Source organism: Chlorocebus sabaeus, chromosome 20 (assembly GCF_047675955.1).
Source record: "Chlorocebus sabaeus isolate Y175 chromosome 20, mChlSab1.0.hap1, whole genome shotgun sequence".
Taxonomy (NCBI): Eukaryota; Metazoa; Chordata; class Mammalia; order Primates; family Cercopithecidae; genus Chlorocebus; species Chlorocebus sabaeus.
In genome coordinates this window covers 123,060,906-123,085,784 of record NC_132923.1, presented here as the reverse complement: position 1 = coordinate 123,085,784, position 24,879 = coordinate 123,060,906, and the positions used below count along the sequence as shown (strand labels likewise).

The 24,879-nt window shown below is 45.9% G+C and overlaps 1 non-coding gene across 1 annotated transcript; it reads right to left on the bottom strand.

Moving 5' to 3' along the window:
- Positions 1 to 21,310: 21,310 nt before the first annotated feature.
- Positions 21,311 to 21,413, bottom strand: LOC119619549 (U6 spliceosomal RNA). The gene has a single exon (XR_005236013.2). It is a non-coding gene; the product is annotated as a U6 spliceosomal RNA (small nuclear RNA).
- Between the last annotated feature and the right edge of the window lie 3,466 nt (positions 21,414 to 24,879).

Here is a 24,879-nt window from a genome sequence, read left to right as displayed (position 1 = left end):
CTCTGTCTTCCCTGTAGCATCCCATGGTCTTCCCTTTGTACACGTCTGAGTACTAATCTCCTTTTTTTCTTTCTTTTTCTTTTTTTTTTTTTTTTTGATGGAGTCTTGCTCTGTCACCCAGGCTGGAGTGCAGTGGCATGATCTCAGCTCACTGCAACTTCTGCCTCTTGGGTTCAAACGATTCTCATGCCTCAGCCCCAAGTATATGGGGTTACAGGTGTGCACCACCACACCTGGCTTGTTGTCTTTGCATTTTTAGTAGAGGTGAGGGTCTCACCATGTTGGCCAGGCTGTTCTCGAACTCCTGGCCTCAAATGGTCTGCCTGTCTCGACCTCTCAAAGTGCTGGGATTACAGGTGTGAGCCACTGTGCCTGGCCTGCCCTTCTTGTGAGGACACCAGTCTTGTTGTATTGGAGCCCACCCTAGTGACATCTTATATATCCATCTCTTCTTTAAACACCTGTCTCCAAATACAGTCGCATGTTGAGGCACTGAGGGTTAGGACTTCAGTATATAAATTGGGGTGAATGGGAGAAAGGAGACACAATTCAGCCATAACAGCTGTGGTAATGAATTACAAGTTTAGCAGTTTAAATAACAAAAATGTATTATCTTACGTTTCTGTAGGTCAGAAATCTGATGCCAAGCCTCACCGGGCTGAATCAAAGTGTTGACAGCTCCTTTCCATGGGCGCTGGGTAGAGTCAGTTTTCTTGCCTTTTCCACCCTCTAGTGATACCCATCTTTATCTTCAAAGCCAGCCTGGCCAGTGAGTCCTTCTCACATTGCACCTCTCCAGCCTCCTCCGCAGACACATCTTCCTCGGATTCTCCTGTCTCCCTCTTGCATTTTAAAGGACTCTTGTGGTTTTATTGTGCTCACTTGGATAATCCAGGATAATCTCCCTATTTTAAGGTCAAATGATTAGCAGCCTTAATTCCATCTGCAGCCTGAATTCCCCTTTGCCATGTAAGGTATCGTACGCACAGGTTCCGGGGATTAGTGCGGAGACATCGTTGGGGGCCATTAGTCTGCCTACCACACTCCCCAAACCAAGAGATCAACACAGATAATTTCTCTGTGTTAAACTCTCCAAATGGAGGCAACATCTCTTTACCTGGCACGCAGACAAATAGATAAAAATAGATATTATTAATGTAGATTTTGCGGGGATGCCTGTAGAGGGTGTTGGGGGTTACTGGAGAGAGCGAGGACTCTGCAACATTATGGCACCATGGCAAAGGAAGGTGGGTTTTCCTTGTCTACACCCACACAGGGTATAACCTACCAGAGCTGGGAACGAGGGAGGAAGGCGCTGGAATATAACACAGCTCTTAGCCCCATTACAGAGCTGATGCCAGATGCATCTCTCCTTCCTGTGCCATGTGACCCTGCTCCTTCCCCCCAGGGAGCACCTGGTCTCCTGGTGCTGGAGGGAGTCTGTCCTCAACTCTTGACTCAACATCCCCCATGCAAGCAGTGCAAATAGCTTCTTTCCTTCTAAGAAGAGTGACTCGCCTTAGCTAAGCAGTTATCCACTCTGCCTGTGAAAACCTTGCTAAGGAGTATTTGTCACACAAGTGGATGTGGTGATTTTTTTTTTTTTTTTAAGATTTCCTGCCATCTTGTTTAGATAAGGTGTTGAGAGAGCGCCCTCTTGCTCCTGTGGTAGAGCAGAGCCAGGGAGCTGAAAAACAAAGAAGAGGGTGCATCACATCTTCCAAGGTAGAAAACCTCAGGCTCGCAAATGACACGCCCAAGACTTTGGCTACTTTGTGGCCTGCCTAGAAGTTGAATCCTAGGTGTCCCAGCTGCACATCTAGTGTTCTTTCCATCATGAACTACCTCTGCAACAGGTTAAAAAAGTTTAATATCAACCTCATGGCTATTCTATTTAGCAGTTCCCATGAATTTGTACCCTTACCATTTTTCAGAGCAGGTAACTGATTTCTTTTTCTGTCTTGCAAGCAAGAGCCACATGGTTTGTGTTTGCTGAATGCTTTTGTTTTATTCCTAATGCATTTCTACTATTTATCGACATCAGTTTTTCTTTTGCCTTCATTCCTGAAGCTATTTATTTTGTATTTTTTTCCCAGAAATTGTATGCAATTTTTTTGTCAAATCCGCTTTGGTCCTTTGTGATCTGAGAATCACTAAATACATGAATTAAATATCTCCCTTATCTGTAGAGGGTTGTCTTGTTGGAACTCTTGTAAGCACTGGAACTCTGTGTCTCAAGGGATACACTGTGCTCTGTTTTTTGTTTTTAGCATTGACTGTACGTCAGGTTCTATGCTAAGCAGAAGACACAGATTCACAGATTCTGCTATCTGGGAGGGTCAGCCCAGTAAGGGAGAAGGACATAATTCAAGTAGTCACATGAATAAATGCATAGTTATAGACCAAGAGAAGCACTTCAAAAGAATGATCAGGATCTGTTGAGTGTGTATAACAAAAAGAACCAATCCAACCTGGGAGATGAAGACTGAGGAGGAGCTGGGAAGGCTTCCACTTGGCCAAGGGTTGGAGTATGACTCATGCCAGGCAGAAAGAGCCCATTCAATACAGAAAGAACAGCACGTGCAAAGGCCCTGGGGTGGAAGGGGGTTTGTGGGTCTGCTTTATTCCTTCTGGCTGCTCAGCTCCTGACCCGGACATTACTGAGCCTTGCCTTGTCCTGGGAACCATGTGCCTCTGGGTTCTGCCCACATCTTAGTTGGATCTCATCCCCTAACCTATTAGTTTTAGAAGAATAGCTTCACCATTCTTGGAACCCCTGTCCAAAGTGACCAAATGAAACACACCCAAGAAGACAAACATCTACTTGGTTTTCCCACTCTGGTCTATGATCATCAGCAATTTTCTACATCTTCCAATTAAGACAATTTCATGGAGTTCCATGACCTAGTGCCTCAAAGAATCACCATGAAGATCAAGCAAGTTAAGACCCTTGAGCTGCGTGGAAGAGTCTCAGGTGCCACAGAGCCTTGCCAGCATTTGCTTTTGGTGAAAAGTCTTCTTTGGAAGGTCAGAGATAGCTGCATTTCCCAAAGGGAACTTGTGAGTAATTGACGTCAGGGTTGGGTTTGAGGTGATGGGAAGGATACTTTTAACCTAATAAATGACCTCTTTTCTGCACTCTCTACCCCCTCCTTGCATCTATCTGGTGGCATAAAATCTTTGAAATTGTTTTAGCCACTATGACACAGCAACATAACACTTGCAGAAATAAACAATAACAACAACAACAACAACAACAAATGATTGGAAAACTAGGGGGAGGATATTCTACATTGAATTCTCCATCCTGCCATGAACAAACCCAGAAGGGGTAGCCTCAGGCAGAAAATACCTAAACTCTCAACGTTGAGAAATCCAAGGCGTATCTGAGAGTTCTCCAAAGCCCCCAACAGAACCCAACACAGCTCTGACTTAAGCTTCTTTCTCCTTGCAGAGCAAACAAAGGGATGTTGTCTCCACAATCCCCAGGTGGTCATAGAAAATGAATGTCACAGCTGTGGTGGGAGGCAGGACTCTGCCAAAACTTGTTATATATTTAGAACAAATATCTCCAGGAAAGCTAACCTATGTGGCTGCTTAACGTATTCCCTGTGGAACAACCCACATCCCTCGTCTCAAACCCCCTCCAGCCAGCCATGCCCCTTCCTGCCTTTGAGGGCTGTATCCTTTAGTGGCTCAAAGTCTCTCTCCCTCTCTCCCTGGGCTCTTCCCAAAGGGCTCAGCTCCCAAGTGGCCTCTTCCTCTTCCGCCTCCTCCCCATCCAAACTCCTGTTTTTCAGTGGGGTCAATCCTGAGAGTGAAACGCTGACTTGAAATTGATCTTCCCTGAGATTGGATGAGTGATGATCCCTGTTATTCTTGGAGAGGCATTTTCTTTTGGTTAAGTAGCAGATTAACCCAAACGTGTCTCTATTCAGTGGCATCCCAGAAGATGTGAATGATGTATTTTGAGATAGTGAGTTTCCCCTGAAAGCCCCAAAATAGGAACCCTGGTAACCTCTGCTTTTATGTATGTGCTTGACTGGTCCTGTTAACACTAGCTGGATCAATACATGCAGATTAAATACTTTTTCACCAGGTTTCCAATGATACACTCACCCAACCACTCTTTCCCTCCCTCCCTCCCTCCCCTCCCTCTCTGCCTCCCCTCTTCCCTCCCTCCCTTCCCTCCCTCTCTGCCTCCCCTCTTCCCTCCCCTCTTCCCTCCCCTCTTCCCTCCCTCAGTCACATTCTCAACACCTGTTCAGGGAAGTGTAGATTGCTGGGTTGTCTTGTCATCATTCGGGATTTTCCTCCCCAGGTTCATTCAGGAGCCCAGGTGAGAGGGCTGATGTTTCCTGGATGCAAGAGCCTGTCTCCGGGCAGTGACCCACCACCCCTGTCCTCTTAATTCAGCCCCTAGATCCAGTATGTCATGAGAGCAGTTAGGAGACAGCTCAAGCCAGCAATTGGTGTCACCATTTTTTAGTCTTTCCCATTAGCCCAAGATAGTTTTTGTTTTTGTTTTTGTTTTTGCCTGCTTTGTTTTCTTACATCAAGATCCCTCTTTATTGCAGGAAATCCTAATTAAAGTAATTCCTCTCCCTGTCATCTGCAACTCACATTTATGGGTAGGAAAGTGGCTGAGATGAACACATTTAAGGGACTGGGGGGGGGCCTCAAGGAAGAACTCCATATGTTGTGTGGCTCCATGTCTCAGTGTTGCAGTTCTCAGGCGGGTTTCCAGACAAGGCCACCTCGGTTGAGCTCTTTGGTCTTCAGGAGTGTGAGATGTAGGGATGAGTCTAGTTACGATGCTGCAGTGGGGATCCTATGAGACAGTGTGTGTGGAAGCTCCATTTTAACTGGATCATGGCACATAAACTCATGAGCTTTGTATGCTGGGCTGTGTGCCCCAGGGAAAGCGTGCTTATTGGTGACTTTACCAAGTGGGAAAGGAGATTGTGATGACGGCTCAATTCTGTAGATGCAGCCTTGTCACCTGACTCCAAGAAACCTACCTGGCCTGCCTTGTCACACTCCAGCTTTATGTACTTGAACAGGTAATTCCTCTGTGATGGTGCCTCAGTTTCCTCTTCTACCAAGTGAGGGGATTGTGCAAGATTTCTAAGATCCTCTGCTGAATTTCAGGATCTATCTATCATTGACCAACTTCCAATTTACCCTCCACCTTGCCCCTGTTACCCTGCATTCTAGCCGTACTGCACCACGAGATGCTCCAGAAGCTTGCCGTGGCCTGCAGGTCACTGAGGATGCTTTTATCGTACCCCAAACTCTTCCAGTCTCACCACTCTTTCTACTGGTGACATCTTATTCACCCTCAGGTCTTTGCTTGAAAGCCGTATTTTTCTAGGAAGCCGCCTCCCCACCTCCACCAAGCCAGGGGGTGGTTCATCTCCAGCATGTCTGTGGCTCTCTCACAGCCCTTACTATAGAAGAGTGTAGCTCCCTGTTTAGGGAGGAGTGTGTCTCTGCTGAATCAGAAGCTCCTTGAAGGATGGGGCTGTGTCCTGCTCTAATTGCATCTGAGTTCCTAACACAATGCCTGGCACACAGCAGACAAGCAATCAATATTTTTTTACCTGAACCGTTTTTAAGAGGCTGTGCTGCTGCTCAAAACATGGCATCATGCCAGCACAGATCTCCCTCCCAGGAGGCAGGTGGTGGGCAAACTTGTAGTGCTCGCTGACAAATTGACTCTGTTTCTAAATGATGGTCATTCCACTTTCCAGAATACCCAACTATCTCCCAGGGGGTGGAATTGGCCTCTCTCTGTGCCTTGTCCTCTTACGTATCCCCAAAGCCATCCTTTATCTTTAGAACGAGCTGGGAACCGTGTGGACTTGCCCATTTGTTCCTTTTTTGAAGCATAACGTTAACACTCCCCCAAGCATGCACATCCCATTTTAGATGCATTCTGGCAAGCCGATTTCCTGTTCCCATTCAGTCAATCATCTTCCATCCTTGGCAGGAAGGAGAACACACAGCTATGCCTGTGCCAACCCCAACATATTTCTAATTCCATCATGGCTGGGTCTGTGCTGCCTATGCCATAGGATTTTAAGATGCTTTTAAAAAATCGTGTGTATGAGTGTTTCACAGCCAGGACTCAGAATGCACAGGCTGAGCTAGGACTGCAGTGTGGCTGAGCTCGCATTTGTGAATCAGTCATAGCCCATGACCTTTCCTTAAGGACCAAAGTCCTGTGTCATAGTAGGAAAGACACCGCATGACAGAGAGGTACTGCCTGGGTACCAAACATTGTGGCATGATGACTTAAGAGTGACATGGAGCCAAGGACAGCATCTAGCCCAGAGTGAGGTCATGAGAGTCAGCCACGTGTTTCTAGTCCATTCTTTATATGTTGCAATAGGGAACAAAGAGTATTTGCACAGGGGTGGGCCAGTAGCCCTTAGTATTGGCAATGATCCATTTATCCATTTCAAACTCTTATGATGCTATGAAAACTAACTCTCCTTCTGATGTTCCTTTGACCACAGGCAAGTATAGATCCACTTCTTGAGGACTTTGATGTATGTCTGAGGGCTGTGTGTGTGTGTGCATATGTGTTGAAACCTCCTTTGTCTACTCTGAGTTCCTTAGCTTAGTTTGAAGTTTCAGTAGGTGCCTCCCTAGACTTACAACCTAACTCCTTTCTTGTCATTTATTATCTGCTGAAATCTATAATGTCCTTTCTGCTATGTCAAGAGTGATTTTGACCCTTACCCTTCTTTCTCCACGCTCTGATATTTTTCTTTCATTTCTTTTTGGAACATAAATTTGATTTCCCATTTGCACAGTCCAGCATGAACCTGAGGGTAATTACTCTAATTTGCAGCTGCATCGAGAAGGCAAAGGCTGGAGCAACCATTCCACTCGGCTTAAACTCTCCTCCATCAGGTCCCTCTCCTCAAAATGCCATTCCTTATCAAAATGACTTCAATGTCAAGTAGGAGCTGCACTAAAAATTTATTTAAGTTTCCGTTTACTTTTCTGATAGCTGTAAAAATCTGTTCTAAAAGGATAGCGGCATTTTTTTCCCTACCGTTTTTCTGTAGCCTACGTTAATTTTGCTCTTTTCTTGCCACCCAATTTTGTTCTCTTCAGTCCTGTTCTCAGCTGGATCCTGGTGTTTCACTCCACATATTGAACAAGCAAAGCAATAATACGTTATGATTAATAAGTGGCTTGACAGGCAGGAAAAAAGAAAATCTTATTCACTGCATCAGTGGTGCTATGCAAATGTACTGTATTTGAAAAATGCATTTAGTCAGCAGGGTGGTTTTTGTCCAGATCCTTGGCCCTTTGCTCTCCACTTCAGCTGGATGTTCCGTTTCCTTCATCTGCAAATTTCAGGCTTGCAGGGCATGGGGGCATGGGTTCCGTGGATGCTTACAACCTTGCCAAACCTTGGGAACTCATTTTTGGAGGACAAATCCCTCATTACATAAGATATATTAATACACATCCACATCCCACTTGCAATGCAATTTTGTTTAACTCGCTAAGAATTTAGACTTGAGTTGCATTTGACCCATTGATATAACTAAGTCCTCCTGTGCCACTGACCTTCTCCTGCATCTGTACGGGTGTGACTCATACAACTTACAACAGCGCTGTGATCTAGGCACTCTTATTATCCAGATCATTTTGTAGTGTTTTGACTTCTATTGCATATCTATCTCTTAGGAGGTTTTATTTGCATGACTTGGAATGATAAATTTTTTTTTCAGATCTCAAGAAGTTTTTCTCCTTCGAAAAGCTCACAGGCTCTGGATCTGCGTTCTCTAATGTGGTAGCCACAAACCATCTGTGGCCATAAAACACTTAAAATGTGGCTAGCCCAAGCTGTGCTTTGAGTGTAAAATACACCCTAGATTTCAGGCTTAGTACAGGGAAAAAAAGGAATGTAAAATATCTCATTATTATCTTTTTATATTGACTACATGTTAATACAATAATCACGATATTTTGGCTGGGCTAAATAAAATATATTATTACAATTAATTTTAACTTTTGTTTGTGTGTGTTTTTTACTTGTTATTGAGATTACTAGAAACTTTTAAATTGCATACACAATTCGTATTATATTTCTGCTGGACAGCATTGCTCTAGATAGCACAGGAAAGGATGTGGGGTTAAAATGGCCCTGGATGACTCCTGCCTTCACTGGAAGTACGTCAGTGTCCCAAGGGAGGTTTCATCAATATTCATCCACACAGCAGACATTTATTGAGGGTCTGTGCTATGCCAGACATTAGGCAAAATGCTAGAGATAGGGGCAGAGCAGGATAAATAGAGTTTCCACCCAGGGCCTCTGCATCAGGGCGCCTAGCCACAGCACACACATGGGCTGCAGTCCAGGATATGCCTAGCCACTAAGCTTGAGATTGCATGGGGATCCCTGATGCTGAGGAAGGGGTGGGCAGGAAGGAAAGAGCGCCTCCTAGAGACAGATCTACACTGTAGAAATAAACAGTAAGACTTTGGGGGTTGCACATTGAAAAAGTGAAGAAACTACTCATCTCTATATGCCCTCTGCTTGGCACATGGAAAGCTGGTGATAATTGTACACTGAGTATTAACGTCAGGCCCAGCAGAGTCTAAAGGGACCGGGGCAGCGTTGCTGCCCTTGAAGGAAATGGTTCCTTTTTCTCATTCACACAGAAGGGCTGTCTCTCTCCCAGCTGTGCTTTTTGAGGGTTGCATGTGTACTTTGAAAAAGAGCCTCTTATTGCTCACCAGCCCTGTCTGTACCTTTACAGAGCAGGGGCATCGAAAGTCCTGGATACCTGCATTGTCTCTGGACTCCACACCTAATGCCCTGATGCTTTGCCTAGATTCTTTTTTTTTTTTTTTTTTTTGAAATGGAGTCTCACTCTGTCGCCCAGGCTGGAGTGCAGTGGTGTGATCTTGGCTCACTACAACCTCCACCTACTGGGTTCAAGTGATTTTCCTGCCTCGGCCTCCTGAGTAGCTGGGACTATAGCTGCATACTACCACGCCCAGCTAATTTTTGTATTTTCAGTAGAGACGGGCTTTCACCATATTGGTCAGGCTAGTCTTGAACTCCTGACCTAGAGATCTGCCCGCCTCGGTCTCCCAAAGTGCTGGGATTACAGATGAAAGCCACCATGCTCAGGCCCTTTGCCTAGATTCTAACCTCTGGACTGAATTCCTGAGACCACCAGCCTCCAGGCTCAGAGGGTCTGCTGCAGCTTTGCCATATCTGACCACTGACTTCTGACCCAAGGCTGGGTCTGACCTTACCGACTGGCTGTCCACATCAGGCAAGCCAGCGGAGTTTCTCCTCTGTCCTCTTCCCACTTATTTGCTATCTTCCTGACTCCCTCTGCTAGCAGGTGAGCTCCTGATCTGGTGTGTCCATTCGTGTATCTGCAGTGGTGAGGAGGCTGCTAGCTCAGGCTGGATGCTGTGTGACCATATGGTAGTGAGGACAAGCCCCTCGCCATTACATGGGTGAGGAGCTGCCTGCATACCTCCCATTCCCCTTCGGCCACTGTGTGTTGTCAACAGTCTTGATTCCAAGATGTGATGTCCTGGCTTTAAGGAGAAAGAACTTTGTTGGGAGGGTGGCAGACACTCTCACCCACAGGGACCCTCACTCTCGTACGATCACTTCTCCTTTCAGTGTAGGGGGAACCTGCGACTCTGATAAGATGTCACTCCTGTGATTATGTTACCTTACATGGAAAAAGGGAGATGGATGGAGTGGGCCTGGTGTAATCACATGAGTCCTTTCAAAGCAGGGAGTTGTCTTGGCGGGTAGCAGAAGACGTCAGAGACATTGGAGACACGAGAGAGTGCAGTCTTGGCACTGACGACTAGGCTGGCTGTGCTGCTTGTTCCTGCCATGCCCTTTGCCTTGGTTTTGTCTCCTGACCTTTTCCAAGCTGCCACACTCTTTACTGGATCTCAGCCCCCAGCCCTGTGCCTGGCACATAGAAAGCTCTAGATAACGGTTCACTGAGCGCTGATGTCAAAGTGAGAGTTCAGCAGAGTTCAAAGTGCTGTGTGGGAGAAAGGCAGTCTTGCCTGTCACTAACTGCATCCCTGGCTTTGATGGGCAAAGACTTTGGCCAAGCGTCTAAAGTGACACATCGTTCCCCTGCTCATTAGAGATGAGGAGTTTCTTCACTTTTTCAGTTGCACCCTCCAGTCTTCCTGTTTATTTCTACAGTGTAGATTTGTCTGTAGGAGGTGCTCCTTCCTTCCTGCTCACCCCTTCCTCAGCACTGGGGATCCCCATGCAGTTTCAAGGCTGGGCAAGTCAGGGGACAGCAGTAAAGTCACTCGTTCCTTGGTTCTTTCTCTGGCATAAAAGCCATGCAATCCCTGTCTTTTAGGGACTTGGGGCTGACAGAGAACAGAGCTGTTCAGTGGCAAATACCCTGCCAACCCTGTGATGTGCAGTGACAGGATGACTGGGCGGCAAGAGCCAGTGTCACACCACATTCTCAGCTGAGTTTTCCAAATTCTGCCTTTACACAGGTAATGACATATAAAGCAATTTCCCTGAAAAATGCAGGCACACAATTAGCCCGGGCCCTGAGGTCTGACAGAGAAGAAAGGTGACTGGAGACGTCATTTATTACATCCTTCCCGTGCTTGGTATTTTTCCAAGAACTTCCATGTTTGAGTTGATTATCCTGTTTTACAGAAAAGGAAACTGACACTTAGAGAGGTTGCGTCACTTTCCCTGAATTGCACAGCTGAAAAAATGAAAGAGCTGGACAAGCACCCAAGTGTTCTGGCTGCAGAGTATAAGCTCCTTCCTGACCACAGTGCTGGGGTGTCTGAGCTCTGTCCAAGCTCCATGACCTTGGAAAACCATTGAGCCTTCCTGAACTCAGTTTCTTGTCCTGTTCTATGAGGATTTGCATGCAGACTCAATGACATTATTAATGCCAGGGGCTTTGCATGGTGGAAACTCTTGAACAGCAGGAGAGCAAAGACGCCAGTAGGGCATATAGTGACCAGTGCCTGTGTGTGGCCGTCTGAAATTAAGGGGCGTTTGCCCAGAAACTGCCCCCTTGTTCGGATAGGAAGGGGAAACCTCAGTCGTGGTTTTGGTGGAGGCCACAAACCGGCAGCAGATGTCCAGGGGAGGGCACTCTTCTCTCGCAGCTCAATGAATCCTCCAAGGCCTTGCAGTGCAGCTTTTAAGAGGTGCAGTCAGCCTTTGAGAAACGCTGAGCCCCAGGCAAGCCAAGGTGGTGGCAAAGCTGCATGGGAAGCATCCCTGGACCGATTCGGTGCCTGGTTCTTCAGGGCCACAGCAGCAGACAGCCCCATTATTTTCAGGCTACACAGACAGTGCATGTGGGTGACTGAATGTATCATGTTTCAGCTGCTGTGTGGGGGGCCGGCGTTGGGGATCAGCGCACTTTTGAGGCAAGACTTCGATTTTCCTCAGGGCTCTCTTTTAACCCTGGGGATCCCTGGGGAGGCAGGATGTGGCTCTGGCAATTTCCACAATCAGGAAGGAAGCCACACTCTGCTCTCCAGCCTGGAACTTTCTCAAGCCCCCTATTTCAGGCATCCAGATTGTGTCCTCTCTTTGCCCACCCGACCCTCGATGCCCCCCATATCCTCCATATCTGGGTCGACTGCCCACATATCACTCTGTATTTGAAAAGCCTTTCCTTCTTCCTCCCTTCCTTCTGCATCCCCCCATTCACCATTAACAATGATAACAGTTTGATAGATTACTCTTTTCACATATCAGGTTGGAAAACTGATTAGATGGAAACTTTCAATACCTTGATCTCTAAAAGTGATGACACAGTGTCATTCTAGACACAGTGTCAGTATATTTTCTAATCTAATATTCATTGCAAGCTTGCTGTGTACTAGAAATGCTGAGCCCTGTAACTCCATCCCCACAATGATTCCATAAGGCAAGTGCTGTTACCATTCCCATTTATAAATGACACAACTACAACCACGGAGGGTACATTTTCCCAGAGAGGGTAAATTGGTTCACTTACTTAGTATTTGGAGGTGCTAAGTCTCTGACCCAGGTCTATTGTGTACAAACCCCACGTTCTTAGCCACTGCTCCTGTGCTGGCTCTGTTGATATCTGCCTTAGTCAGCCCAGGCTGCCATAACTCCAAAGTCCCACAGACTGAGTGGGTTAAAGAGCAGACATTGATCTTCCACAGTTCTGGAGGCTGGAAGTCCAAGAGCAAGGTACCTGCAGATTCACTTCCTGGTGAGGGCTCTCTTCCTGACTTGCAGACAGCCACCTTCTCACTGTGTCCTCACATGGTGGAGATACAACAGTGTCTCTCACTTCTTATAAAGCCACCAATCCCATCATGAGAACCCTACCCTCGTGACCTCATCTAACCCTAATTACCTCCTGATATGGTTTGGCTGTGTCCCCACCCAGATCTCATCTTGAATTCCCATGTGTTGTGGGAGGGACCCAGTGGGAGATAATTGAATCATGGGGGTAGGTCTTTCCTATGCTCTTCTCATGATAGTGAATAAGTCTTATGAGATCTAATGGTTTCAAAAAGGGGACTTTCCCTGCACAAGCTTCTTCTCTTTGCTGCTATGTGAGATGTGCCTTTTACCTTCCACCATGATTGTGAGGCCTCCTCAGCCACATGGAAATGTAAGTCCATTAAAACCTCCTTTACTTCCCAGTCATGTCTTTATCAGCAGCATGAAAATGGATTAATATAGTAAATTGGTACCAATGGAGTGGGGTGCCACTGAAAAGATGCCCAAAAATGTGGACATAGCTTTGGAATTGAGTAACAGGCAGAGGTTGGAACAATTTGGAGGGCTCAGAAGAAGACAGGAAAATGTGGAAAATTTGGGACTTCCTAGAGACTTGTTGAATGGCTTTGCCCAAAATGCTGATAGCAATATAGACAATAAAGTCCAGACTGAGGTGGTCTCCGATGGAAATAAGGACCTTGTTGGGAACTGGAGCAAGGGGAACTCTTGTTGTGTTTTAGCAAAGATTCTGGCAGCATTTTGCCCCTGCCCTAGAGATTTGTGGAACTTTGAACTTGAGAGAAATGATTTAGGGTATCTGGCAGAATAAATTTCTAAGCAGCAAAGTATTCAAGATGTGACTTGGGTGTTATTAAAGGCATTCAGTTTTATAAGGGAAGCAGAGCATAAAAGTTTGAAAAACCTGCATCCTGACAATGCAATAGAAAAGGAAGTCCCATTTTCTGAGGAGAAATCCAAGCCGACTGAAGAAATTTGCGTAACAAGGAACCAATTCTTAGTCCCCGAGACAATGGGGAAAATGTCTCCAGGGCATGTCAGAGGTCTTCACAGCAGTCTCTTCCATCACAGGCCCAGAGGCCTAGGAGAAAAAAGTGGTTTTGTGGGACAGGCCCAGGGTCCCCATGCTGTGTACAGCCTAGGGATCTGGCACTTTCCATCCCAGCTGCTCCAGCCATGGCTGAAAGGGGCCAATGTAGAGCTTGGGTCATGGCTTCAGAGGGTGCAAGCCTCAAGCCATGGCAGCTTCCACATGGTGTTGAGCCTGCCAATGCACAGAAGTCAAGAGTTGAGGTTTGGTAACCTCTGCCTAGATGTCAGAGGATGTATGGAAACACCTGGATGTCTAGGCAGAAGTTTGCTGCAGGGGCAGGGTTTTCATGGAGAGCCTCTGCTAGGGCAGTGCAGAAGGGAAATATGGGGCCAGAGTCCCCACATGGAGTCCCTACTGGGACGCTGCCTAGTGGAGCTGTGAGAAGAGGGCCACTGTCCTCCAGACCCCAGAATGATAGATCCACCGCCACCTCTCACCGTGCTCCTGGAAAAGCTGCAGACACTCAGTGCCAGCCTGTGAAAGCAGTCAGCAGGGAGGCTGTACCCTGCAAAACAACACAGGTGAGGTGCCCAAGACCATGAGAATCTACCTCTTTCATCATTGTAACTTGGATATGAGACATGGAGTCAAATGAGATCATTTTGGAATTTTCAGATTTGACTGCCCTGCTGGATTTTGGACTTGCATGGGGCCTGTAGCCCCTTTGTTTTGGCCATTTTCTCCCATTTGTAATGGCTGTATTTACCCAATGCCTGGATTGTATCTAGGAAGTAACTAACTTGCTTTTGATTTTACAGACTCATAGGTGCAAGGGACTTGCTTTGTCTGGGATGAGACTTCGGACTGTGGATTTTTGAGTTAATGCTTGAAATGAGTTAAGACTTTGGGGAACTATTGGGAAGGCATGATTGGTTTTGATATGTGAGGACATGAGATTTGGGAGGGACCAGGGGTGGAATGATACGGTTCGACTGTGTCCCCATCCAAATCTCATCTTGAATTCTCATGTATTGTGGGAAGGATCCGGTGGGAGATAATTGAGTCATGGGGGCAGGTCTTTCCCGTGCTTTTCTTGTGGTAGTGAATCAGTCTCGTGGGAACTGATGGTTTTACAAAGGGGAATTTCCCTGCGCAAGCTTCTTCTCTTATCTGCTGCTATGTGAGACCTGCCTTTCACCTTCCGCCACGATTGTGAGGCCTATCCATCGACATCGCACTGTAAGTTCATTAAAACCTTTTTTTCTTCCTGGTCTCAAGTGTGTCTTTATCAGCAGCGTGAAAATGTACTAATACACCTCCCAAAGGCCCCACCTCCGAATACCATCACACTGGGGGTTGGGTCAGCAGATCTGAAATCAGGGGGTGGGGAGATAAGAGGAAAGATGGGACCCTTCTAAAGACAGGCATGACCCAGGTCTGAATCCCAGATCTACCAGTTAGTGATGGGGTGAGGCTGGCCATGTCACTTAGCCTCTCTAATCTTCTCTGTCCTCCCCGAGCAAGTAAGACTGGTGATGATGGTGTGTGCCTCACACTGTAAGGGGTTCTTGTTGCAGGTAAATCACTGATCATTGCCTGGCTCATGCCGAGGACTGAAATGTTAGCTCATGAACTACCCACATGAGAAGGCCCAGTCTGGTTTCATTGGTCAGGTGGATGGTGCTAATGATTCATCATTGATGAGCACCCTTTGCTATTTACAGAAAGGTTTCCCACATGTGAGCTCAGCTGCAGTTGCATTGCTCACTCTTCTGCTGCTGCTAACCCCAGGGTCCAGGGGACTTGAGACCAGGGCATTGCATGGGGCAGCTGTGTGGTGGGGTCACCATTGGAAAACCCAGCTTTGGAGGACAGCTCACAGGTGACCACATTCTCCTTTGTGGTTTGTCAAAGAATAGTGAAAAGGGAAGATTTAGATTCAATTCCAACTAGTTTCCAGTATTCCTACCTACCAGGTTCTGGATTCTGTGCTAAATGCTTTATTCACTCATAACGTGTTATTTAATCCTTTTAGAGAGAAACAAATCTATCAGTAGGGCCAAGGCTCCAGAGGGTTTTCAAAACAAAATAGATCAAACCCTACCATCAGGCAGGAACATGTTATCCCTTCTTCCCCCATCCCCTTTTCATCATCAGGGATTTGATAGTTATTTTCAAGATAAGATCGTTTGAAGGCCTAGATGCCGGCCTGCATCCATCTCTTTTACTCCTTTCTTTGTCTTGCTCAGTGAGTCTCAAATTTTGGAGTGTATAAAATTTAACATACAGTCCTGAAAAAAACAAAACCTAAGGCCAGGGCACTGTATAGGCAATGGAAACCATGTAATGGGATAATTTTTGCCTTACATGCTGACCACGGATACAAACCCTTTCTTTGAAACAGAACATCATGAGGACGTTCACCTAGGAGATCTCAGAATTGATCTGGTTGAATCTTCCCATTTTACAGATGGGAAGACTGGGTGTCAGAAGAACCAATTGGACCATGGTGGATTCTAACACTCATTAGGGATAGAGCCAGGAATGTTTTAGTGGAACTGGGTTGTCTGCTGACCAAACATCTGAGCTGTAATTTGACTAAAAACTGCCAAGGGTTTTAAAAGAATGCGACAGATTAGTTTCCTGGCTTCTCTCACCAAGTTGTCAGGAAAACAGTTGGTTCCAGATTTGCCAGGATATCCAGAGAGGTTGCCCTGGCTGGGTAGCCTTAGAAAGCCTGTCATTGTCCAAAAAAAAAAAAAAAAAAAAAAACCAAAACAAAACACCCTTTGCTAAAGCCAGTATTCTGAATCTTTTTCAGAGACAAACACTAGGTAAGATGAGTCACCAATGAAAAACAGTCAGCTCTAACCGTTTTTTTTTTTTTTAAATCTTCTTTCCTGCATGCTATCTATGGGTTTTCATGATGAGAAGGCCAGGCAGTCCATGGGTCTGTAGGGGAGCAGGCAGATTTTTTCCTTACTGCAGAGGCAGAGAGCCTTTCCTTCCCATCCTTAGACTTTTATCAGGACTCATAAGCTCAGCCCAGAAGCTCTGGGCAGATAAGAGACTTAAGTCAATTGTGTTAGGGCAATTATTTTTCCTGCTTAGATAGTTCACTGTTGGATGCTAAGGGGCAGCAAGGATTTGCAGCTGCTCAGGTGTGTCTGTGCCATCTTTTTGTCTTCAGGGTTACCACAATTGGAGCAAATGTTAGAACTCCTCTAGTGTCTCCAGTCCATTGCCCTCCGGGATGAATCTTTTTCCATCTTCCACTTGGCTCATCTTAGACCACCATCAACTCAGCCTTCTTTTTATTAGCTAGTAACAGACAAGGGCTAGAGCAATTTACTGATTAGATGGATTAACTCTTTAGCTAGGGAGAGTCCAACCCAGGGTGGGACATGCTGAAAAGTCTGTCTATAAATGTCTCAATAGCTGACACTCAAGGAAAACCTTCCTCTTGGGAAGATATAAAGGACTCTCAGGCCAAATAATACTGCGTACATCTGTCTTATGTCACAAGACTTAGTACTGTACTAAGTTGGTTACTGGTCCCTTGCTAATAACAACAAGGACAATAATAATTGTTAACATTTAGCAGGTCTTTGCCAGGTGCCAGGCACTGTTTTAAGGGCTTTATGTGTATGATCCAATTTAATCTTCACAGCAGCCCTATTTAGCATGAAAAAGTAGGATGCCCATTTCAGATATGAGGAAACTGAGGCACAGATGGGATAAGTACCTTGTTCACACTCCGCTAGACTAGGACATACAGGAGACAGACCATAAGGACATGCTATTTTCCTGTGTATATTGTGTTCATCTGTTCTTGCATTGCTATAAAAAAATACCTGACACTGGGTAATTTACATAGAAAAGAGGTTTAATTGGCTCATGGTTCTGCAGGCTGTACAGGAAGCATGATGCTGGCATCTGCTTGGCTTCTGGGGAGGCCTCAGGAAACTTATAATCATGGCAGAAGGCAAAGAGGAACGGCGTCTCACATGGGCAGAGAAGGAGCAAGAGAGAGGGGGAGGTACTGTGCACTTTTTTAAACAACCAGGTCACGTGAGAACTCATTCACTATCATGAGAACAGCACCAAAGGGATGGTGCTAAACCGTTCATGAGAAACCACCCCCATGATCAAATCACCTCCCACCAGGCCCCACCTCCAACACTGGGGACTACAGTTGAACATAAGATTTGGGTGGGGACACAGATCGAAACCATATCACATATCTAGTTTTATTACAAGGGTTTGGGTTTCATCTTACCTCAAGGTTAGGTTTAGCATCAGTAGATTGTAGATGCCCATCTTCCTTCACTGGGCCCAGATGTACCTGGTCCAAATATAACCGACTTTGAATTCTTAGGGAAGGATACTTCAGTGGATTGTGAAACCTAAAGGAAGTAGGGAGGGAAGATTCTTTGGAGGAGATTGGCAGCGTTCTCAGGACAGTGGACATGTGCTGTCTCTGGCTTCTGGTACCCATGCATCCTTCTGCTGCTAACTGTGTCTGACCTTGCTTTCTCCCGCTCCCTGTCTGTGTGCCCTGGGAGGGACTTCACCTCTGACTTAGGGAGCATTTGATGTAGGTTTTAGCTAATCAGAGAATCATATATTTTTACTAGAGTGATTGAGTCAAGGATAGGCATAGGAGCCAAAGAGAGCAGAGCAAGAGCCCCAGATGGGCAGTCTGGCAAAGGAGCTCTGTGCTCTTCTACTAGTCCACAGCCTATGATGGTGTCTAGTCTGGAGCTGTGGCAGCCATCTTGGCACCATGAGGCAAGAGCTGACTGAGGATATTGCCCAACTCAGAGGAAGCAGAGGCGAGAGAAGGAGAGGGAGAACCCCACAAGTCAAGCTGTGACTACCGTGGATATTTGAGTCTGCTCACCCATGTTGCTTCATCAAGGAATTTTAATTGATATAGCCTGTCATATATGAGTATAGTTTTATTAGCAGGCATCTAGAAGATGGTTAACCAGGGAAAGGTGTGGTATGCAAACCTTCCCTTAGAAACCTCTTCTGTTGGTCAGCTAACTCATCACTATGGGGAATGAAACCCCATATTCTGGTTTACCATATACCAACCTGAATTGCAAGGAGCAATAATTCCACAAGAATTACTTCAGTAGAAGCGGGGGTTCATTTACAGGAGGAAAATCAGGCACAGAGAAATTATGTAAAGGATCCACAGTTATACAGTTAGGAATTGGAAGAAGCCAGATTCAAATGCAGGCAATCTGGATCATGAATCCAAGCTTTTAATCACTATGCCTAATAAACACTTTTAAAAATTAAAAATATTTATTGAGGACCTCCTATGGGTCCATTGTGGAATACATCCACGAATAAGATGCCCAAAGATCCCTCCTTCATGATGTGAGCACTCAAGTGCTTATATATATGTGTGAAAATGTAGAAAATAAAGAATAAAAATAGCAAGTAATGTTAGAAGGTGGTAAGTTCTGTGAAAAAGAACTAACACACAAGCTAAGGGAGATCAGGGTAGAGGGTTCCAGTTTTCAATAGGGAGGTGAGAATCAGCCTCTTTGAGAAGATGACTTGGAAGAGGCAAGGGAGTTCCAGGAATATCTGAGCAAAGAACATTCCAGATGTAGGAAATAGCCGGTGCAAGGCCCAGAGGCAGAAGGTGCCTGGTGTACTCAAGCAGCAGCAGGGAAGTTAGCATGGTTGGAACCGAGTGTGTAGAACACAGTAGAAGATGAGGCTAGAGAAGTAATTCCAGATCTCAGAAAAGACTGGCCCCTGCAGGATTCTGAGCAAAGGAGAGACATGATCTGGCCGTGGCTGTGAAAGAGCCAGCTGTCAGTGGGTGTAGATGGGAAGTGTTGGCACCGGGAGACCCGGGTGAGAGATGAGGAAAGCTGGGTTCCAGCAGTGGAGGGGGTAAGAGGTGGTCAGATTCTGAATATGTTTCAAAGAAGAAATAAAAGAATTTGTAATAATTTTAGATGTGCAGCAGAAAGTGAGGCATCAGAGATAACTGTAAAGTGTTTGAGCAAAACTTGAGTAATTCAATAAAACCCAATTCTTCTTTGAACTTCACTCCTGTGGCCAAGGAATCAATAACCTCTTCTGCCTGGGGCCACTTTTGGTTCTGTTTTATCCAGAAGTGCCTCCTTGAATGAGCACATTGCTTTTTGACAGAGAGTTCCTGTGTGAACCATCCCATTTCATTCCCATCACAATCCTGTGGGATTCTACTCCCGTGTGATAACTAGGGAAACTGAGATTCAATGAGATAGTTGTTCACCTGACCCAGCTCACACAGTGGATGAGCTGATGTTCTCTATTCTGTTACAGTAGAAGAATATTCTGTTGTTATTAAGCCACAGTAGAAGCAATTGCTTCCTGGTTATAAAGTAGCTAATTGCACCTACCAGATCATTTTCATCATCCATGTAGTCTATTGGTTTTAAGCTGTGAGCATTGAAGCAGATTGTTCTTCTGAAGGCTTATCTGTAAATACATTCTTTCCATTTGCTGTAGATTTCTACAACATCACGCTTAAGATCTAACATTTTTGTCCTTGTTTTTGGACAAAAAGGTACCTGTATTATGCTCTACTAGATTAAAACACCTACCTTGGTTTCTGTTATTGTTTGTTTTTTGTTTTGGCTACTGCTCTGTGACATACTTCTGTTACCCTACTTTGTAGGGAGTAACTTGATAAGCAAGACGGTATTTGATAGCAAAGCTGAGGAATGGGTAGTTGGCAGGGATGATTTTAAAATCCAGAAAAGATGTAAAAATTACGTGGGAATGTAAATAATAGATCAAACCAGCTGTTGTCTGGAATTTCCACCAATATCTTGATGTCACTACTTGGGCAGCCAGAGTCTCTTCCTGCTGGGACAAGTCCATGGTTGTGTTTTCATTGCCATTTTCCTGCAGAGGCTGAAGCTCCACTTTTCTGCATTCTACCTGCTTTTCGAGTGCATAAAATGAAACACACAGAGGCATGACCTTTTTTTTTTTTTTTTTTTAAGCTGCATTCATGCTCTGTTGAGGTCAAAGATTTTAACCAAGTCAAGCAGTGTGGATGTTGAGACTTCAGGGAGATGGTTGTCTCTAACAGATGTCAGCCTTGTTGATGAGTATGTACCTTCTGCTGCGTCTTCTGCAGGACCATTCCCTCCCAGCATCTCTGTGACTCCAGTTTTCCTCATTGGAAATGAGTGCTGTGTTGCAGAGAAAAGAATCACTCCGAGCAGGTGTGTAGTCAGATGAATTTTTAAGCAAGAATTCCAAACACAGAGAAGAGGAGAGGCAACAGGAGAGGCAAGGATGGAAAGGTGAAGGAGCTTTCTGCTTCTCCTTATGAAATAAATAGGCATTTCTAATAGAGTAAACCATTTCATGCTTGGATGGGCGCCATCACCCGCAAATGGGACTGTAGCCTCCCTTCAAGTTCTCCTTCTTCCTGGCTATTCTCTTTCTCTCAGATCAATCTTCCCAAATGACTTCTGAGGTGTCCTCCCTTACTAAAAGCTCCCAGTTGGGCCTGTATTATCTATGGGTCAAACACACACACCCCTGGTCTCAGTGGTCAAGGACGGAAAGTGATGGAATCCAACCTAAACCCATCCATGCTGCCACCCTCTCCTGGGGCCTTTTCTTCACCAGCTCCCAAGTGGCCCAGGCTTCTCCCTTCATCTCTCAGTGATGACCAATGTGTGGCTGGCCCCTCAGAGGCTCCTTCCCAATAGGAGCCCTCCCCATTCATTCTGACCCAGGCAAGGTGCTACCTTTCTATGATGACTTTTCCCCCCATTTGCAAGATGCATTTCACATGTAACTCTGTTCCTTTCTTATATCATAAATATCGTACGTAAATATTTTTGTAGTGCACAACCACAATTTCAACATTTGGTGTCACCTGTTTTGCTTTGCCTCACAATTGTTTCCTTGGAGCACGTTCACTAAGGTGAAATGACCTTCCGAAGACTGAGCAAAACATGGGACGCTTCACAAATTGGGGTATCATTCTTACACAGGGGCTGTGCTAATGTTCTGTGTACCATTCTCATTTGAATATGTGCTGCTGAAGCGAGCCCCTATGATGACACCTTTACCATGCCACCCGTCCCTGCCTAGCCGCTGGCTCTCTCTAGCCTCACACAACCTGGCACCTAATCAGACACTGTTTTATCTGGGTTCAGTCTCATCGTCTTAACCACAATCCAGGCTTGTTAAAGTCAGGGATCTTGCATTCAGCTTCATTGTTAATATCACATCGGTTATCACCATCCTCGGCACATAATAGACACTGGTGAAACCCACATTTTGACTTAAACTCACAGAGAAAAAGAAGGGAAGATCTTTTCTTATTTATTGCTTAAGCTCTGTGGAAAACGACATCTTGGTATATTCACCGATGGTCTCTCTGAGTTCCCGAAGTCCCATCAGTCCCCTCAAGGGTGCTGGCAATGTTTGGTGTGGACAGTGCCTCTGAGGCCCGCCCTCTTGCAGGATATTTACTTGTTCATTCATTCATTCTTCCATTCATAAAGTGTGCACAGAGCACCTGCTCTGTTCTTGGCATGGAGATGTGGTTCGGAAAGAGACAAAATCCAGCTTTCACACGGAGCTCGTGGTCAGTCTCCTGTTGGGGGTTAACACTGGGGAGGGGAGAGAGGGAGACACAGCAAACAAGTAAATGAATCAATAAGGGCTTCCCATTGAGATGCAGCTCTGAGGGAAATGAAACACATATTGCAGTAGCGAGTGGATGGGGTAATGGGGTGGCCGTGGTGAGGCCTCAATAACAAGATCAGATTCCACAGGCGTGTGAGACTAGTCTCCCAGGAAGAGGGAACAGCAGGTGCCAAAACTGGAAGGCAGGTCTTCTCCGTCTCAGCGCTATTGACATTTGGGGCTGGAGAATCCTCTCTTGTGGAGGGGCATCCCGTGCTTTGTGGGATGTTTGGCAGCTTCTCTGGCCTCTACCCACTGGTTGTCGGGAGCACCATCCTCCCCCTGCCCCGTCCCGATTGTGACTATCAAAAATGTATTTTCTGACCCATCAAAAATGTGTGGCAGTGGGGTTTGTGGGTCAGTGGTGGCCCCCAGAAAGATGTGTCCATGTCCTAGCCGAACATTCCCAGGGACCTGTGATGGTGACCTTGATTGGAAAAAGGATCTTTGCAGAGGTACTTTAAAAGGGTCTCAAGGTGAAATCACCCTGGATCATCCAGATGGGCTTAAATCCAGTGACACGTGGAGACAGAGAGGGGAAGACAGAGATACAGAAGACAAGGCAATGTGAAGACAGAGGCAGACAGCTGGGGACTCTGCCACAGGGAAAGCCAAAGCCACCAGAAGCTGGGAGGGTCTGTGGTTCCCTGGAACCTTTTGGGGGAGTGGGGCCCGGCTGACACCTTAGTTTTCAACTCCAGCCTTAAGAACTGGAAGATAGTAAATTTCAGTTAAGTCACCCAGTTTGGGGTGACTTCTTACAGCAGCCACAGGAAAGGAATGAAGGGGAAAAAAGCATCCATGGAAGAAACATTACCCTCAGGTGACAAAGATCAGGGCAGGTTCCAGGAACCATTACCCTCAGGCAACAAAGATCAGGGCAGGATTGAGGAACCATGGGAAGGCAGGTATAACTGCAGCCCCGGTCAGTAAGGCCAGTGGAGTGGGTGGTGTGGGGTGCGGGGTGGAGGTTGCAGGCAGGTCTTACCTGGCCTTAGAAGCCCTAATAAGGAATTTAGGGTTTGTTGTAAGTGGGAGGTATATTAAGCACTGAGGGTTTCGGACTAGCCAGTGACATGATCTGGTTTATATCTGTAGCAGATTTTTCTCACTACTTAAGTGGATTGTGTGTGTGGTGGAGCAAAATGAAGCGGGATTCCTTAGGACACAGTTGCAACTGAAACGGGCAGGACTTTCAGCCACATGAGGTACGAAGACCTTTCTCTCATTATGGGGTTCCCTAGGGGAAGCAGCCAAAGATAGACGCTTCCTGCTCTAGAATTCCAACAGGAAAAGGCCTCGCATCTGGTATTCCGTGTATCATAAAGGCAGAAGCCCTCGTCTGCACCCCCTGCCAAGATGCTTAATTTATTTATTACATTTTAAGATGAAGAAATGGAAGTATAAAAGGAAAAAGTGATACCTGAGGCCCACAGACACAGAAGTATTCACTGGCAGAGCGGGAATCTGAACCCAAGCTTCAGATGTTCTTTCCTGATATGCTTCCTTTATTTGTACAGAGTGGTGCATTTTATCAAAGGTCTTATTTGAATTTTACAATGGCCTAATGAGAGACATGGCATAAATAACACTTTTATTTTACAAATGCAAAAGTATAATAAAAAAAATAAAATAAGGACGATCAGAGAGGTGAAGTGATTTCCCCAACGTCACACAGCTTTGAAGGGGTGGGATTGTCAATCAACCTTGGGTCTTCTAATCCCTGATCTGATGTTCCTCCTTGGACTGCTCATGCTGAGTCTTGGAGAATGATGAGGTAACTACCTAAATATTACACGTCTCCCACCATTGGCCAGGTGTGGTGGCTCACGCCTGTAATCCCAGCACTTTGGGAGGCCGAGGTGGGTGGATCATTTGAGGTCAGGAGTTCAAGACAAGCCTGGCCAACATGGTAAAACCCCGTCTCTACTAAAAATACAAAAATTAGCCGGGTATGGTGGTGGGCTCCTGTGATCCCAGCTACTCAGGAGGCTGAGGCAGGAGAATCACTTGAACCCGGGAGATGGAGGTTACAGTGAGCCAAGATCACACCACTGCACCCCAGCCTGGGTGAAAGAGTGAGACTCTGTCTCAAACAAAACAAAACAAAAGTTTCCCACCACCTCTTTGCCTCCAGTGACTTCTTTCCAACTGAAAAGATTTCAATTTATGATTATACGTTGTTCCTTGCCCTTTAGGCAAGTTCAATTTCATTGTCCAGATGCAAAAACTGTTTCACAGTGAAGGCTGCACATAAAAAGAAAAACGAGGAAGCAGTTTAACATAGGGCATGCCAGATCTGAAAACAATTTTAGAGGTAATGTAGGATCTGTGAAACCTATATATGTTTTCCAATAGCTGAGAAAAAGCATACCCCTTTACTGTGTGTGTGTGTGTGTGTTTTTTTTTTGGTCTGAGTGTGTGTTCTGTGCAACATAAAAATAAACGTTCGCAGGGCGCGGTGGCTCACGCCTGTAATCCCAGCACTTTGGGAGGCCGAGGCGGGCGGATCACGAGGTCAGGAGATCGAGACCATCCTGGCTAACATGGTGAAACCCGTCTCTACTAAAAATGCAAAAAATTAGCCAGGCGTGGTGGCGGGTGCCTGTAGTCCCAGCTACTCTGAGGCTGAGGGAGGAGAATGGCGTGAACCCGGGAGGCGGAGCTTGCAGTGAGCCGAGATTGCGTCACCGCACTCCAGCCTCGGCGGCAGAGTGAGACTCTGTCTCAAAAAAATAAATAAATGAATAATAAAAAAATAAAAATAAATAAATAAACAAAGGTTTGTATAACACTGGAGCCATGGTAAAGCCAGGAGGCCAGG